Source organism: Parasteatoda tepidariorum, chromosome 6, assembly GCF_982258835.1.
Source record: "Parasteatoda tepidariorum strain Cologne lab strain chromosome 6, Ptep-v5.0, whole genome shotgun sequence".
NCBI classification, from domain to species: Eukaryota; Metazoa; Arthropoda; class Arachnida; order Araneae; family Theridiidae; genus Parasteatoda; species Parasteatoda tepidariorum.
Window position 1 is genome coordinate 45,039,676 of NC_141760.1, and position 18,627 is coordinate 45,058,302.

The 18,627-nt window shown below is 27.3% G+C and overlaps 1 protein-coding gene across 1 annotated transcript in view; it reads right to left on the minus strand.

Annotated features, from left to right (window-relative positions):
• LOC107447225 (sodium/calcium exchanger 3) overlaps positions 1–18,627 on the minus strand; it is a 297,552-nt gene that overhangs the window by 242,208 nt on the left and 36,717 nt on the right. The window lies entirely within an intron of this gene.

Here is an 18,627-nt window from a genome sequence, read left to right on the forward strand (position 1 = left end):
CAACACCAATTATATCAAACGTATTTAATATGTTATTTATTGCATTTGTTATGTATTAGATCATTTCTAAAAGTTTCCCTTCGTTTTTTTCAAACTCTAAATTAAAGCCATGCATCTGCATTTCTAAAAAGAAGTCTAAAATAAATAATAGTGCTGCCATCTATTTATTAGATATTAAACTAAAGTACAAAAATTCAACAGAAACATACGAGAATATCGCTGTTAAATAAATTTTGCTACACATAACTAAGTCTATATCATAATTTACTAGTGAATAGATATCGTGATTTAATTCTTAGACTTCCTGCCCTTTTCTCCACGTGATTTCGAATCTTAGTGGCCGGAACTCGATAACTTATGTCGTGTGAGAGACAGTAACGAAATCTTAAATATTTATTATAATAAATAACTCATTTCTTTGATATTTTCTCTCCAAGTCTTAAAATATTTCAAAACATTTTCATTTACATCGAACTAAAAAAAATTTCTGTTAAATTATACAGGGTAATAAAGCTTAATAAATTTTATGTAACAGAGTGGGAAAAGGTAACACAGTGAAAGAATGACAATAGAGCTGAATTTTAAATATTCTTGCGTTGTAAGTTATAGAAATTTTGCCTTACAAATATTGATGCCTCTTTTGTTTCTTTTAATTAGCTTATTATGTAATGGAATAATAAATTAAAATTCAATAAATAAAAATCAATAAATAAAGTTTCTACTTTGTTACCATATAGGTAACAAAATGGAAAAGTTACGTTAGAAAAAAGTAGCTGAAAGTCAATTTAATTAGACAGGTTCAATTGAAAAGAAGAAATGCTTACATGAAACTGAAAAACTTAATTTTATCATACCATAAAAAATCAAATTAACATTAAGAGAATAAATTTAAAACAATAATACTAGCGACAAAGGAGAATGTGAATAAAACGTCCTTATTTTGGGAAAACCTATTTTCTTAAAATACAGCAAATATAATGGCAATTATTAAAATGGCTATCTTATCTAACAATAGGACCATCCAGGAAGCCATTGGGCTCATTTTTGTCCACTGAATAGAAATACGAGTAATTTAGCATAATAATTATGGTAACTGAGCTGAAAAAAACATTTAAAGATTTCGTTTTTACTCAAAGTAATTTTAAAAATGCATGTATATTACAAACTGTGCTGTATATTACATATAACGCAATTTTTACACTTAAATAAATTAAAAATATTTTCAATTAACATTTGATTTAATTGCAATTAAATACGAGGCAAAGAAAACTGGAATATCTGACGTATGCTGTATCTGGTATCTGGTACTTATGCTGTATCTGACGTATTAAAAGGTATAACACAGGCATTATATTTAAAATACTAATTTCTATCTATCTACATTTATTAAAAACGTATAATAAATTAGTTTGAATGCTTGAAAATGTTATTTGAAAATTTATGTCTGTAATTGAAATTGCTGAAAGTAATGGGACATTAAAAGTACAAGTTTGTTGAAAATGATCAATGACACAACTACGTTGTGTATCGGAAAACTTACAAAAATATATATAAGTAACATTAATAGAGACATTATGCTTTATTTAGGTAAAATCATGTTCACATAAATCAGCAAATGCGTTTTAACATCAAAATTGAGTTGACTAAGATATATGCTCAGTCAACTAAAATTTTGTTTAAAAAAACTTCAGCAAAAGCGAATTGAGATTTATTTTTCAAATTTTTTAAATAAAATTTCTGTGACCGTGAAAAAACCATTCAAACCTTTTTTACTAACAAGTTTTTCCCTTTATCACTCCCCAATCACCAATTAAATATATTTAATAAAAAAATAACGGTTTTTTATTGTATGTTAAGTGATACTGCAATGCAAACGGAATGCGTCTTGTCATATAATTTTGTTCAAAAGCGCCTCAACCGGAGATTTATAGAACCGTAAACTATACCGAAAGCGTTACTGAGCAGGACCAGTCATAGTATATAAGAAATAATAGTCGGTGCTGAAAAACGATAAAATCTTCTTTGGAGAAGATACTATCATTTCGATAAATCTAAAAAAAAAACACTTTATAGAAAAATTTTCGAATCATTTTTTGTAAAAGAAACACTCTTAGTTCATTTTCTAAAAGAGAATGCAAATCTAAATGGGTTTAAAATGTAAGAAATGCTTTCTTAGCAGAATAACTTTTTGAATATATAATAATTTAATTCCAAACACATTGAGCAAAATTTCTAAAATACAGCAACTAAATTCAAAAAAAAACCGTAGCTTTCATTGACTTTATTTTAAACACGCGCTCTGTTAATAAAAGGATAAAGCCCTTTCATAAAACAATTCCCACAACACAAACAGTTCTAGATGATTTGAAACATGCGACTCACGAATTGGTTGTCATAACAACAGAGAAATGGGTGCTATTTCTCTCTCTAACATTTTATAGCCCCGATTACAGCCTCTCAACAATATCAAAACTGCTCGATTACATTTACAGCCAAACCTTTGCTGTCATCTTCAGCTGTATTTTGATAACGAAACGATAATCAGAATTCCTCGGGCGGCTTAAAAGCCCTCTCTTTTGTTGTGGGCACGCATGCCTGCCAAAATGGTGGCTATGCAAAGCTCGTTTAGGATTCGATTCGAATATATGGAATGATTTTCTTTCTAAAAGTGGCAAATTGATTTAATACTTGTGCAAAGAGATTAAGAATGTTAGGTATCTTAGTTTTGAAACTCATGGGACTTTTCCTTTTAAATAATAAATTTTAGCGAAGGAAGAATGAAAAAGGTTCAGTAGAATTACTTAATTAAATTTTAATTAGTTGTTTTAATTGGTTTAATTTAAACGACAGCTATTTTCTATTAAAAAATTTGCTTACAAATGTTTGAATTAAAATCAACTTTTAGGATAAATGTCAGGTTTAAAAAATTTATTTTAAAACTGAATAATATTTGGTTTATATATTTAATTTACGACGGAGTAGTGTCTTAATATTTAGTTTACAACGGATTAATGTCTTTATTTAGTTTAATGCAACTTGTAAATAATATTCGGTTACAAATGACATAAAATTTAATATTTGTTTTACATTAATAATTAGGCAGCTAAAATTATGCCTAAATAATTCTTTTATCTGATGACATCTTTTAGTTAGCGCAATGTGAGGTGTTCTGTAATAAGCACCTTTAATATATAATTTAGGTCAGTATGCTCATTAGAGGTCACAAATAAATACTTAAGCAAAGGGGAAAAACAGAAACAGCGTAGAATTACTATAAATCACTAGTAGGAAGGTGAGAGTGAAAACATCAAAGTCTGTTACCAAAGGAAACAGAGAAATCTATTGGCTATTATTAAAAACAGCTTCGAATTTCATTTTCCAATCAATTTCTTCCACCAACTTTCCGCCACTAGAAATTCGAATCTGCTTTAAAAAAAGGGTATGTTTATTCAGAGAAAATACGTTTTTGTGTTTGATTTCGTAACTTCAAATATAGTTTGCACTTATTAATTAACATATTTGAGATCACCCCCTCAAGTTCTAGAACGTGAAAATCCGATCACTAGATCAAAAATTATTCAGGGTAGTCTGTTTTTTTAAAAGCGCACTGTACTTAGATTCTTTTTATGTTTTCACTATTGCACAGTTAATCGATTCAAAAAGTAACAAAGAAGTTACAAAACATCTATCTCAAAATTATTTATCTGACTACTCATGCATCATTTAGCACAAATCAAGTAAGTAGTTTTACATTGCTTTTATTGTACTCTAAAAAGATTTATAAAATATATTTATTAATAATAGCATCTATTGCCTAACCAGGAAAAAATATAATAAATTCCAAAACGAATCATAATTTTCTCAAAAAGTAAAAATTTCCTTTTATTTGACATTCCGATTCTCAATTATACAATTTTAATATAAATTCACTTTACAAATTCAAATACAAAATCTCTCTCATTGTTAATAAATATATTGAATATATATATATGAAATCTATGAAAGTGATGAAATATAATAAATATATGATAAATATATATTTATGATTTATATAACAAATACAATAAGTGGTGAAATATGGCAAATCAGATAGTTTAGAGCATCAAGAAGGTCACAGTCGACATTAGAACATTCTACGATAAGCCATTCGAGCGGGATGAGTGAAAAACGAAAGGAATTTTCTGATTGGTTAAGCGATAGCCATTGTTTTAAATTTAATTTTAGACAATACAATTTTTCAAATATTTTAAAGATATCATTAGTGATATTTGCTTGCTTAGAACAAAAAGAAAGTTTATTTCACGTACTTCAATACTTAATTATTTTTTATTCGTTGTGTCAGATAAATTCACTGCTCAACATTAATGTGGTACCATTCGCTGATTACGCCGCCAAATTAATATTCCGAAGTTCCCAAAGTTGTCGGATACCACCTGTTTATTTTGTTTATTATTCTTTTAAATCGTATTTCTATAAAAGTGAATAACTTAAAATCAACGGTAATTAAAATGAAAAAAATTAGTTACATATTTAAAAGCGAAATTAATGGGAAAGTAGTAGGTACTGATTCACTAGCGAGAGACGTAAAAAAACTTCATACTATTACTGACGCCAATGATTCTTATTTAATTTAGGTAATACATGCATATTTATGTAATAAGCTATGTTCTAAAAGGCAAAATAAAGGATTAAAAGCACTTGTTCGCTTAGAAGAACCGTTGACAACAATGATGCTTAATTGATGTTGATTATGTGTAGTAATTTAACTTTTAAAAAAATAATAACTTGTCTAAAAGCAATGATAATGGAGTTAATTGTTAAGTTACTTATTCATTGTGGGAATGTTATTTTTCGTCACATTATTATTGATATCAATGATTAATTAATATCGGTTATATGTATTAATTGAGATTTAAAAAAATGAGCCACGTGCTAAAAAGTAAAGTTTGCGGTTAAAAAGTTTATGAAACCACAGAAAATCGTCGTACGCAGATAACGTTTGATTAGTTCTGCTAATATGAACTACCGGTACTATGGTAATTGGTGCAGTTTTAATAAGAATTCTAAAACGGATTTTCAGTAGTTTTAAAAAATATTTTTCCAGTGATAGCAAAAATAGTGCGTTAATATTTTAGAATTAAAAGAACGTTTTCCATCACTACTTATAAGTATTTAACAGTAAATATAGGTAAAATGAATGGTCATGCTTCAAAGTCCTTCTCAAGGTCTTCAAACAGTTCTCTTTGCTTTTAAAATTTCGGCTTTAGTTTGCTGCCACAGCTAAATATATTTCGAAATAATCTCAAACGTTGAAGGGTTATGCAATAAGCACCAAATATACTAATATAAAGTATTATATCGATATATTTGGTGATTATTAAAACCTCACCAATGCTAAGCAGTTTTAATACTGATACTGTTGAAACCAGTGTCTTACACTTCCTTGAAAGGGATATGAACCGGTGAAAATTACATGATGCGATAAATTTTGACTATCATAAGTTGGTCCAAAATAATATCATCACCCCAAGTGATGCTAAATGTAGTTAATCCGGCTATATTAATTAAAAATTTTAGTGGAGAAACCAAGTAAGTGACATTTTCAGCGAGGCTATAATCAGGTAAGAGGAAAAGAAGGTGGTCTTCGAACTATTTTATTACCTATGTATTAAAAGAAGGAATAATTCTTCGTCTTATTTTATTTACCACTATCTAATTTGATAATAAAATCAGGCCTACATATTAAAAACTTATGTGTATTAGTTACGATAAAATTAAAATGAAAGCAAAACAATTTTGTTACGTTATATATACCTATAGTTTTGCGAGGAGTTTCTGTGATTTTCACTGATTCATAAATACCCCTAAAATGTCACTTATCTGTTTCTTCCACTAAACTCTTCAATTCTGTCGATATATGCTTTTCAGCTTAGTGTATGATTTCGTAGTGTTGGCCAGCACTGATTTATTGATTCTTTTTATTCACCCCGTATGAAGAACGGACATTCAGCTGATCTGTTCTAAAACTAATTCACATAACAAACGCGGAATAAGGTCATTATAATTTCGCCAATTACGTCACCTAGGTACAAGATATCTATTATTTAATTATAATTTACTATTCATAAATTAAACCATGATCATAAATTTAAGCAGCGTTGTTCTAAAATAAGAATAAATCTTATCTCGTGGACGCATTTCATGGAAAATGAATTGCCCCTACTTAAAATGTGAAATCAATTCTGATAATAACTTATAGTCACACAGCCTAATAAGCATTTGCTAGACCCCATAACTTTGCGTACTTCCTCCTTAAGTCCCTGGAATAAATTAATAACTCATTATAGCGTCCGTTTCATGTATCAAAATACATAACTAAAAAGATGACAATGTTTAATGACAACTTATACGTCAATAGATGTTTGAGTTATAGTGTTAAGTGCTTCTGATAATGATATAGAAGGGCCTCATTAAGCAACTTCATTTTAACATTCGTTCCTATTCGGAAATTTTCAGAACTATAAGAATGACTTAAAATTTCAATTTATTGTCTAGAGCTATAGGTTGAAGTTTCACATTCAACGCTATAGAAAACGTGTTAAGTATTGCTTACGAGTGTTTTAAGAAGAAGTAATTAGAAAAAGGAGAAATCAAATTATAATTATTTTTAATAAAACCACCATCATTAACATCTTGGCGCTCAATAAGATTTTGTGTCATTATTTTTTGTTGGTTGCAATTTTCTTGTACTTAACAATTTTAATAAATTACTTAAAATATTCATTAAAATACTCGAATAAAAAGTAAAAAACCAGTAATTGAATTACTGTTTACGAAATTATTTTATTATTATTGAAGTGAAAAATCACTTGAGGACAATACGTAGGTTGTTCAGTAATCAAAGTACATATTATGTGTTCTCAGAATCCTTATCAAAAATGGAGTAAAAAACGAGACACATTAGTGATCACAAATATTTCAGTACAAAAAAAGATTAAAAAAATTTAACAAAACCTGAGAAATGAGTACTGAAAAAGGCTCTCTCAAAGATGCAAAGCCTGTTTTATTTCTGAAGAAGAATTTAATTGCGATTATTAGAAATCTATGTCGAATTTCTTGTGTCAAGTTTCCCAAAGAAATATTAAAAAATTAATGTAAAATTTCGTTACATTAAAATTGGTTTTAGTTCTTCGTCTTTCAATATAGTTCTGTTAGATTTTATCAGTTTTTGTTCTAACTTAAATATTAATTTACAATGACCAATGTGTATAAACTTTTAATCTGATTTTTGTTTGTTAGCTTACAGCCCTATTTCACCAAAATCTAATTTCAAATTTAGTGCACGTTCTTTAATAATTTTACATGCCTTCGCTTGATTATGTTAGGTAATAAAAATCAGCTAAGCAAAATCAGCTTGTTGGGACGTCCCGGAATGATTAATTATAATTTTTTTTAAACAATAAGTTTAATTTGTTTTTAGTAAGGCATTTAAAGCTAAATTCTATAAATCCAAATAAATTAAAGTGAATGATAATAGAAACAGGAAAAATTTTTGTATGTACAGAAAAAAATAAGGTGTGTATACTATTGTGCAGATCCATATTAAAAATTGCTTGCTTGTGATTAATCTTAACTAAAATGTGATGACTGCAAACAATAACATCATTTTCATTGCTTGGTCAGTATATAGGTTTTCCTTTTTAATGTGATGAGCTATCTTTCTTAATCATATAATATAAACCTACAGTTCTTGCTATCTAATTACAAAAGGAAACTATGTGGGACCACTGGGAAGCGCAACAAATAATAATTTAAATAAATCATAATTATGAAAACATTTCTCAGTTGTTTCAACTACGTATCATTAATTATTATTAATTTATTAATTATTATTTTTACCCCTTATATAGACTAAATATTCAGCTATTTTATTATTTTTAATCTGATAGTAAGCACATGAACTAAGTGCAAAGTTTTCTATTTACATCTTTATTAAACGTTGCTTCATAATTTCCAACGTTTGTTAATTTTGAAGACAAACTTATATTGCTTTCCTAATTATATTGTTTTCTAAAAATATAGTCATCCACTTGGAAATAAGTTATAGCAACAAGTTCATCTTTCAATATTTTTAAAACATAAGGGAAAGTACTATTCATTAACAACTTTTTTGATTATATTAAAATTATAAATTAAAAATATTTTGTTCAACAATTAAAAGTACAAGTACATTTATTATATTTAAAGGAAATAAAACATCAAAACTTAGTTAATTATTCTTCAACAATATGAAATGCAACATTTTATTTCATTGAATCAGATAAACTATATAACGGTGTCTTTAAGTATGATTTATTGATTTCAAGAATTAAATACCTGCAAGTGATGTCAGCGTGACATTTGTCAATTCAGAAGTCAATCACTGTAGTTTGCCCTAAAAGGTACTTTTTTTAATTTTTTTTATTATGGTTTTGCAATAATATAACACCATAATTGCAAATAATTGTGACTTTTTGATATTTATTATTATATGCTTCCGCTAACTAGTTTTAAAAAAATCCAACAATATTAACGCTGAAATAAATTTATCCTACTTAATTCCGTTTGTCTTATCGGGATAAATCTTATCATCATGCAAGAAATATTTTTAAAATCTCTTACATTCCAAAATAACACATTAATTAAGACTTCATTTCCTTTACGCGTTTTTTCATTGTTTTCTTAATCTCTTCATAACTCTCCCATTAATTATATATATATCCGATGCCACACAAAAGAATAAAAAACTCAACCAAATAATATTCGAAAGAAATCGGTCTTTGAAATATCGTTTGATTTCGTTTAATTAGCAGACGAAATATAATTACAAGTAAAAGCCCTTCATCCTCCTATCCGTTTCCTGAAACGAGAAAAGCACTAAAGAATACATTGTTAGTCTTTTTCCTCTCAAATACAGTTAATAAGTCAAAGAAAAGACAGTTCGGGAAAGTAAGACAGTTAATGCAGTCATTTGTATTGCCGGATGGAGTGAGCTAAAAGCTAAAAAAAAAAAAAGGAGAAAAAAGGTTTGAACTGAATCTGGGTAAAAATTATATTTTGTTGGGATATCAACTTTTAATTAACCTTTTATTGTTAATAAGTCTTGCTTGCTGGAAGTAGTGTAATCTGATACCATTATTTAATGTTGATGCATTACTTTTGAGTTCAAATATTAATTAAATAAAACTATAAGAGAATTAATATTAATTTCATTTTGTGTTTATTTGAGGTAATGAAGAGTTATAATAAAGATAATGACATAAAGGAAAAATCAAATAAAATTAGCTTATGAACGTAACTTTTCAAATAAAAATAATATCCACTGGTTATTTTTGTCTAAAAATTAAGTTCAACGTTAAAAAATTTCAGAAAACTGTCTTTTAATGTATAAAAATTAAACTTTAAAATATTTTGGTTTCTGTTAAATAATTAATTTAACTCACTTGTATCTTATTAATCCACTCGTATGTCAAAATGCGAAAAATAAGTTTTATTTAAAATAAAGTGCATAAAAAGTCGTTCATTTAAAATACAATTTCTCAAGAACTATTCAACCAATTATGTTCAAATTTTGTATTTTGCGACATAAAATTACGTATATATTTAGAAATACACAAAAAATAAATTTAACACTGAGGGATTAAATGGGTTTTACATTATATCGTAGAAAAAAGCAATATACAGTTCCCAATGCACTGTAAAAAATTCAGGATCAAATTACCGTAAAAAGTACATGTACACAAGGTTCCGGTACTTTTTAGCGTAAAATCCATTTTTACCGGAACATGTTGTGGAATAAAAAATTTGATAAACCGTAATTTTCACAGTAATAATTACCAATAAATCTCTGATATAACTAATTAAATAGATATAACTATAAAATTACGGTATAGTATTTATACGAATTTTTACAGCAAAATGAATTATCCGGAAGATGCATTTAAAGTACCGGTACTTTATACCGTAATTTTTTACAGTGTATTGAGTATAGCTATCAATTTGGATATGAAATTTCGATTTGCTAATTAAATGAATACAAAATTCGTTTATTGTTGGAACTATTTAACTCATTTCTAGTTTATAAAACTAGACAAATGTATGACTAATAAAAAGGAGGATATTTTTATGAAAAGACGCAATATAATAATAATAATACAAATAGCTTACATGCCAATGGTTGAAAATGTCATGAGAGATAATTTGAAAGAGATTTAAAGTCAGAAATAGTTTTATTCTTTATTAGAATCGTAAAATACAGCTCATTTAATGATTCTCAAACTCTCCAAACCTGAATAGAATTTCAGAATTTTTAATTATGGATTAAAAATGCAGTGCTTCGTATTAAAGAGGAAATTCATTCTGAACTCTTTGATGTTGGATAAAACGTGGGAGTTACCATGTTTACGGTTCGTTTGCCCAGTTTTCTTCATATAAAAATAAACGATGAAGCATAATATGTTGGCGCACTTAAATTAAACTTTTTATGCTTAAAGAGTAAAATTAACAATTATAGAAAGACAAACAATATTTTAAAGCTTAAAAATCAATATTATTAATTTAATATTATCACAATTATTAGAATCAATGTTATAAATTTTATTCAAAAATATTATTAATTTAGAATTAATTAACAGATCACGTACAGATAAAAACTTCTCTGAAGAATAACAATGGTTAAATAACAATTTATTAAATTGTTGTTTTTCCACATTCAAACAAAATTAAATAACTATAAATAAGATAAGATCATTAACTGATTTCACCTAACACGGTTAAATAACCAGAATTTTATCACACCAACTAGGCGCACCTAATGAAGCCCCATAGCTCCTTGTAACTGGGTAGATATTATTGCGAAGAGGGTTAATCTGTCATCATCATTAACGACAAAACTATTGTTCGAGTCCCAACCTTGACACCACAATATTTCCTATATGACCTTCAACACATGAAGAATTTCCAGTTACGGTACTCTTACTCACGGATAAATTACGGCACCATAAAGCTCCTTATCATCAAAAAACCTAGCATTTCTCGGCTCTTACGATAAGTGATAAGCCAGATAAACTAATTAAACCACATTCTACGGTGCATTTGATAGAACACAACCACAATCCATTCCAATGCCCATTATCTAACGAAAAGCTATGTAATGTTAAAACCATGCTAGTTGTAAATCGTTAAAAAACCGTTTAGTTTTGCTTTCATGGTTTCTTAACCATACTAGTTGCAAACGGTTTCTAAACAGTAAAAGTAAAAAACGCTTATTACCGTAAGCTTTACGATTAATTGAATGGACAGACTGTTACCAGTTATTTTACCATAATTTTTGAATGAAAATTCAAACAGTGCGAAATTAATTTACTATTTAAACTCTTTTTTTTTCGGTGTACCTAGCCAGTGATTTTCTTCTATTTTTACCAGTTCTTTCAACTAAACAAATACTAACAATCTATTGCCACCAACAACTAATCATTATATAACAATTACTACAAATAACAAGAAATAAGCACAGTCAGCATTCATCCAAAATACCTCAGTTTACTAGTCAATTCCATCGTACTTAACACACTAAAATGTTTTTATGAGAACGCATTGAACAACTATAAATAATCAAATCACATTTTTTCAAACTGTTCAGAAAAGTATTTTAGATTAGAAACCCAACGATTTCTACACAGGCAATAAGATGAGTCTCCAAAATCGAGGGACAGTATGATGTAAATTGCCATTTGAGAGAAAATGTGACTTATCAATATATTACTCCAATATCTTCAGTTAAAATAAATTTCTTGTCTTATAACATAGGAGAACACCATTTTTGTTGCGTTTATACAAATACATCATCTTGCCTAATTCGACTATGAGAATTTTAAATCTGAAATTAGTTTTTGCTCTTACAGCTACAAATATTTTTAAAAAGACATTTGTCGAAATGTACAAATTTAAAAACGTTATATATAACAGGGTGGTCCCGTAAATATTGCTACAAAAGATACCTTCCAGGGGGGAGTTTGCGCACATCATCAGGATTAAAATTGCATAGGAATCCATGAGCAAGCTGCTGAGAGCGTTTCATTTTAATGACCTGTTCAAAAGCTGACTAAGAAAGAGTTCATAGTATGAAAGTGATCCTAGCGGCGAATAACGACATTTCCATACATCCGAAATGACACGCAATGCGACTTTCCCAGACATGTTCTTATATATTTGTAAACCTGATGATGTGTCCTAACTCCACCTTGAAGGCAACTTTTGTCACAACATTTACGATAGCCACTGTTATATATAACGTTTTTAAACTTAAGAAAATAGACTAAAAATGTAAGTTAATAAGTAAAATAGACTAAAAATATATTAGTATTTTGGAGTGAGAAACCGAAAGCAAATTTGAACTCGGTGGAACGGAAGTATCTAAGATTTGTTATGAATTCTCATGCAAACAGAAAACAAAAATAATTGTTCCCCAGTGTTATTTTTCGGATATGTAAGCTATTTATCATTCAGCTAAACTTTCATGTGAAAGTTTATTAATTAAAAATCATGTATTTTGAATATGAAACATTAAATAACTAAACAAATAAAATTCAATCATTTTTAAAGTTCAATTCAGATATTTTCTCTTATCGTTTAAATTATAAAAAGAAAATTAAAATATTTAAACGTAGGAATCCTTCCCCAGAAAAATATAAATTAAGGTAATCAATTCCATACGCATTTTTTTTTCTCCAAATTATCTCAATTTTCACAAGCCATAAAATGAAATACTCAGTTATTTTTTTAATGTCTTAATTATGCTCCTCTAACGCGCTTTTCGTGGTTCTTAATTACCTTAATATTAATTCATCAACGTCTCGAAGAGGAAAAAATCTTGTCATTTTCTAGATCCTTTTAGAAAGAAAATTCTTCTGCTTTATCCTTCGCAAAATATTCAATATGCCGGGACTTCCGGATCTTTCATAAATCTGTTAAAATTTGTTAAGGCTAATCGCCCTAACATATTAATAACCTAAAATTAATTCGAATTTTTAAAAACAAAATAATATCCTAATACATTTTATTTTCAAAACAATTTTGAAATGAAAATTTTTATGAGTGCTCGTATTTTCCAAAAAGAAAAGAAATTATGTTTATTATATATATATATATATATATATATATATATATATATATATATATATATATATATACACACACACACACATATATATGTGTGTGTGTGTGTATTATATATATATATACACACACATATATGTGTGTGTGTGTGTGCGTGTGTGTGGGGGGGGGGGAAGAGAAAAATAATAATAAAAATGACAAGGAAAAAAATCAAGAGAAAAAACAATTCGAAAAAATGAATAAAAATCCGGAAAATAAAAGATATAATCTTACGCGATTATATCCGCACGATTATATCCGCAATAAAGAGTGCTTTCTAATATTGTATCAATATGGTATATATTGCTATATTGATACAATATTAGAAAGCACTCCTTTTTGCGGATATAATCACGTGAGCTGATGAAAAGATTATATCTTTTATTTTCCAGATGTATATTCATTTTTTTTCCTTTTTTTAAGAATTTTTTCCCCCACTTTCCTGTTATTTTGATTACTATTTCCCCCCCCCCTTTTTTTCACTGTTCCGTAATTATATATATATTATTATTACTATTATTATTAATTATAATATATATTAATAATGTATAATATATAACATTATTAATTTATTCAAACTTAAAAAAGTAAACTAAATACGCTTTTAGTATCAATTTTATTTATTTAGTTTGCAAATTATACTTAATTTCAAAATTTGGGCAGAATATGTATTACAAAATTTGAAATAGAATAAATTTTGAAGGTCCCCGCTGACCCTTTTGAATATTAGACGATAACATTTATCAAGACAAATTATTATCTAAGACAAAAAAGAAACACTTTTAAAAAAATTATAATTTTTTATATGCATAAATAGTCTGTTAAAGTAATAAGCTTGAAAAACTCTTTAAGTTATGGTGGAGCAACTTGTAAGAATAGTGCGTACAACACATACGAAAAGGAAAGCTCTTTAAAACTTAAATATATTAACGGATCTGTTTCAACAATAGTCATCCTTTTCTTCAACTTATCTATAAGACTCAGCTTTAGTAAGTTTATAAAAATACTTTTCTAATCTTAATGGAGACAAGGGTTGTAACCAAATAAAATCGGGCAACAGATTCTTTTAGAAATAAAGTATTGCTTTTTTCTAGTCACAAAAGTAAATCTAAACTTTTTTCTTTCAAGCTTATCTGGAGGTCGCATGAATGTAGCGAGACAAAATGGTCTTTTCGTTTGTTTTAGGGGTAATTTATTTCTATTCTTATTTGTATTTTATACTCTAAAGTAGAAAAGGAGCAACCATATATATTGTTGTTACCGCGTTTAAAAAAAAGGACTAAGTATGCATTCTTTAAAGATAATGGTTTTACTTGTAGCCATTAATTACTACTTTTAATTAAAGTTTCTTTATAAGTTCATAAAAATTCCCTTTTTTATTCAAAGGATTTTGAACCGATTGAATGCTTTAAGTAGGTGCAAACTGAAAAACTTTTATTAAAAAATATCATTCGTTTTTTTTTTGCATTTGTTTATTTTTTGTTATTGAAAAAAATTATTTTTAAAAACATTTTTAATAAATATGCTTTTTCCACACATCTTAAAATAATGATTGTCGTCTTACCGTCGCATGCATCTTATTGGACACAAAAATTCACATAATATAATCATTAATAAACGAAGGTGATCCAGATAATTATGACTGACAAAAGCATAAAATTATTAAATAAAAGTTAAGACGTTATTTATCAAAAATATTTACTTAACATTCTTTCCTTATATTATTCTTTGTTATTGCGTGTTTTATTTGGTTATTATTCGAAACTAAAGTCTTAAAGCTAAAAGCTTTTTTTTTTCATTTTATAAAGTAATTACATGATGTTATTTTACTACGCAATAATCTATATATATATATATATATATATTTCTCCTACACGGCGACAAAAAAAGCCTCATTACAACTCCCCGAATGGCAACGCTAGAAAATCGACCAATGATTGCCGCTAAAAATGTCACATGCCAAATCTAGCTAAGATGGCTCAACATTTAGCGCTTTTAAAAACGGAAACTGAAATAACCAGAGAGAGCATAAGCTAGGCAGAAGTGAGTAGTCTTTGTCGATAGATCTCTATTTTAGTATTTTGTCGAAAGCGCTTTTTTTCACGAATTTATATATTACGAATTTACTTGACGATTTTTGATTTATTTTACGAATTTATTTGTTTTACTAGAATTTATTTGCTTATGTAGGTTTTTCCATTGCAATTCACTTATTTCAATTTTTAATAGACTATATATCAATTCATTTTTAATAGACTTTTATAGCCAAAATTTTAACCTTTTTAAAGAGATCAGTTTTAGAAATTTTATCTTAAGATTTTATACTATAGCACATTTCTAATAAGTTTAACGAATTACATGTCATTTATTTGAATTTAAATTTATTTTAATGACTTAGTATTTACTAAAAAGATGTAATTTTTTTTTTAAAAAAAAGTTGTTATATGGATTTGAATGATTGTTTTGACTTCTTAGAATTTTGTGCATTTGCAATGTACCTAAGTTAGTAGCGAGCAAAGCAAACCATATAAGTTTGCGTAGCAATTTTCGGGGGTTGGCGAGCGCTAGCGAGCAGGGGGCGCAGCCCACTAGTTTATTATAAAAGCGTTTAGTTGGTAAGTAACATTTTAGAATTATTAAATGTTGAAAAAGTTAAGATCCACATATACTTTAAGAACAATGGATAAAAAATAACTATTTAAATATCTAAATCAATATTAAAAATTAATATTAAAAATTATATTTAACACGCTTTTATAGTTACAAACCATAAACTTACAGTTCAGAAGCTAATTGCAATTTACGACAGAGTCGTTCCGAATCAAGCGCGTTAAAAAAGTCTCAATATTCAGAAGTCGTTATAATACATATATTAAAAATATGAGAATGTAAAAAAACTATGTACAAAATGCAGAAAAAATTATAAATAACTGCCGAAAAAATTGTCATCCAATGAAGTGAAATTATGCTGTGCTATCTGATTTTCACAAGATAATGTTGGCTCGGATAAAAATATATGATAAACTTAAACTAACTTCATTTTATATTTTACTACGTCGTTAATATGAATGATTCTTGCTATATATTGATTGATTATTTTCACATTGAGGGTTTACAAATTGCATATTTATTATATTTGGTTAAGTATTTATACTTTGTCAATAAATTATTTAAGGGAGCCACAAAATGGTGGTTCCATGCTGGATTTTTCCCATCAAATTTATTTTAAGTATACATATGTTTTATCATGTTTCTTTTTTAAATTTTAATGAGTATAAACAGCTAAGTCAACAAAGTTTACATTGTGTATTTCAGCAAGTTTAACGAGTTAATGTTGGATTTGAAATATAAGCATTCAACAGCGTTTAAAAACAATTCAACTGCCAAGTTATTTTACATTTTTTTAAGAAAAAAAAGCATAAAAATTCTAAGAAAAAAGACAATTGTATTTTTTCTTTCAAACATTATAAAGCGCAAAATTAAGTCGATAATAATGCATATTAATCCATACGCCCATCATTACCGATCATATTATAATCATAAATAGACAATATAAATCCATATTTCTATCAGAGTGAGAAATGGGAAAATAAAATCAACATATTTTCAACCCTAAATTTAAAGTTTAAATGAGGGCGTTTCGTTTCGCATTGCTTGCAAACTCTTTTTAATTTCGCTAAATTAAATAATATAAGCTCTTAAATAACATTGTCAACAAAATTTACGCATCGAACATTATTATTTAAGTCAAGAGCGCAAATGATGTTAATGGGAAAGAAATATTTCCATTTCGAACAAGTGATTCTGATTTGCATATGAGAATCTCATTAATCTGCTCCTCTTAGCCATCAATTTTGTTTGAAATTCATGCAGAAATAAACGCGTTTAAAGCTTAAATTGCGGATAGCGTTGGATTTTACATTTAAATATATTATACATATGCAAAAATATTACAAGTAGAAAAATTATTTTTAATTTTATGTGAGTATTTACAAACCTTTTGGATTTAAAAGCAATGAAATTTACAAAATTAAATTAAATTTATCTTTGCATGAAGGGCAGTTTATATTTAAGGGAAAATCTGAATTGCGGATAGCGTTTAATTTTACATTTGAATATCTCCCTATCTCTCATATGTAAAAATGCTACAAGTAGACAAATTATTTTCGATTTCAGTATTTACAAATCCTTTCGAGTTTAAGTGCGTGAATGTGAATATATATATATATATATATATATATATATATATATATATATATATATATATATATATATATATCGCTATTCGTGATTCTCACGAAATATGACAATTCACTGTCCCTTGCTCCCAGATCTAATACTATAATACTAAAAGAATTTTTTTTTAAAAATTGATGAATTGCATTGCTGACTTTAAATTTAAAATGACTTTGCACTAGCATTGACTGTTTTGTATAGTTAAAAAATTTAATTTAACTTCAAAATGTCATTTTCCTGGCATGTCCCAAGCAATGTTTCCAATAATAACTAGCTTCAAAACTTCCCATAAATTTTCCAATATCTAATTTTTTTTATCTCAGCCGGTGTAAGCATTTCTAGAATATACGCAAAGGGTATTATTTACAAAAATTTCGCTTAAACAATTTTTTTCTGTCAATAATTTAATTGTCCTAAGAAAATCCGTCATTTTCCTGACTACTTTTATTTAGTGACTTATAACCAAAATAGATAGCGCCAGGAATTAATATCTTATGTTAATAGATTGATTAGATACCCTCCTATCTGAACATGTCTTGTTGCATGAATAAAGAACCAATTTTCTGGCTCAAAATATTTTTCAAGGTGAGTAGGTTTTTATGCTGTCATTTTCCTGGCTTCTTGAAATCATTAATAACAAAAACTACATAGATTTATCTGATTTATTTTAAAAAATTCTGTTGTTTCATGCAGAATGTAAACGTCTTAGGCCAAAATATTAAATTAAAGTAAAGTTATATGCTATGAAATAGCAAATTTGTCATTATCCTGGCTGTCAGTTTCCTGGCTTCTGAATTCCAGGACATTGAAGTGTTACCAAAATTTTTTTTTAACTGGTAATACTGTAATCAGGAAAAGCAAATATTAACCTAATACCAAGTTTATGTATGATTGTAATATGGTTGGATATAATCAATTATTTATTTATTAAATGATTGATTATTATACACAATTTTTTTCTGTACACATCAGCAACAAAAAAAAATTTGATTCTTTCTACTGTGGATAAAAAGAATTAATTTAAGCAATTTATGGTCCATCTAACATAAAGGCTTAAGTTGAGTTACTTACTATTAACTTAAAATGACTGTTTTTTAAACTTCTAAGGTAATATGTCATTTTCCTGGCATTCAAGATTTGGTGAATTTCCATTTTATTTTTTTTTTCTCGAGCAAATGTCAATAAATTATATTTAAC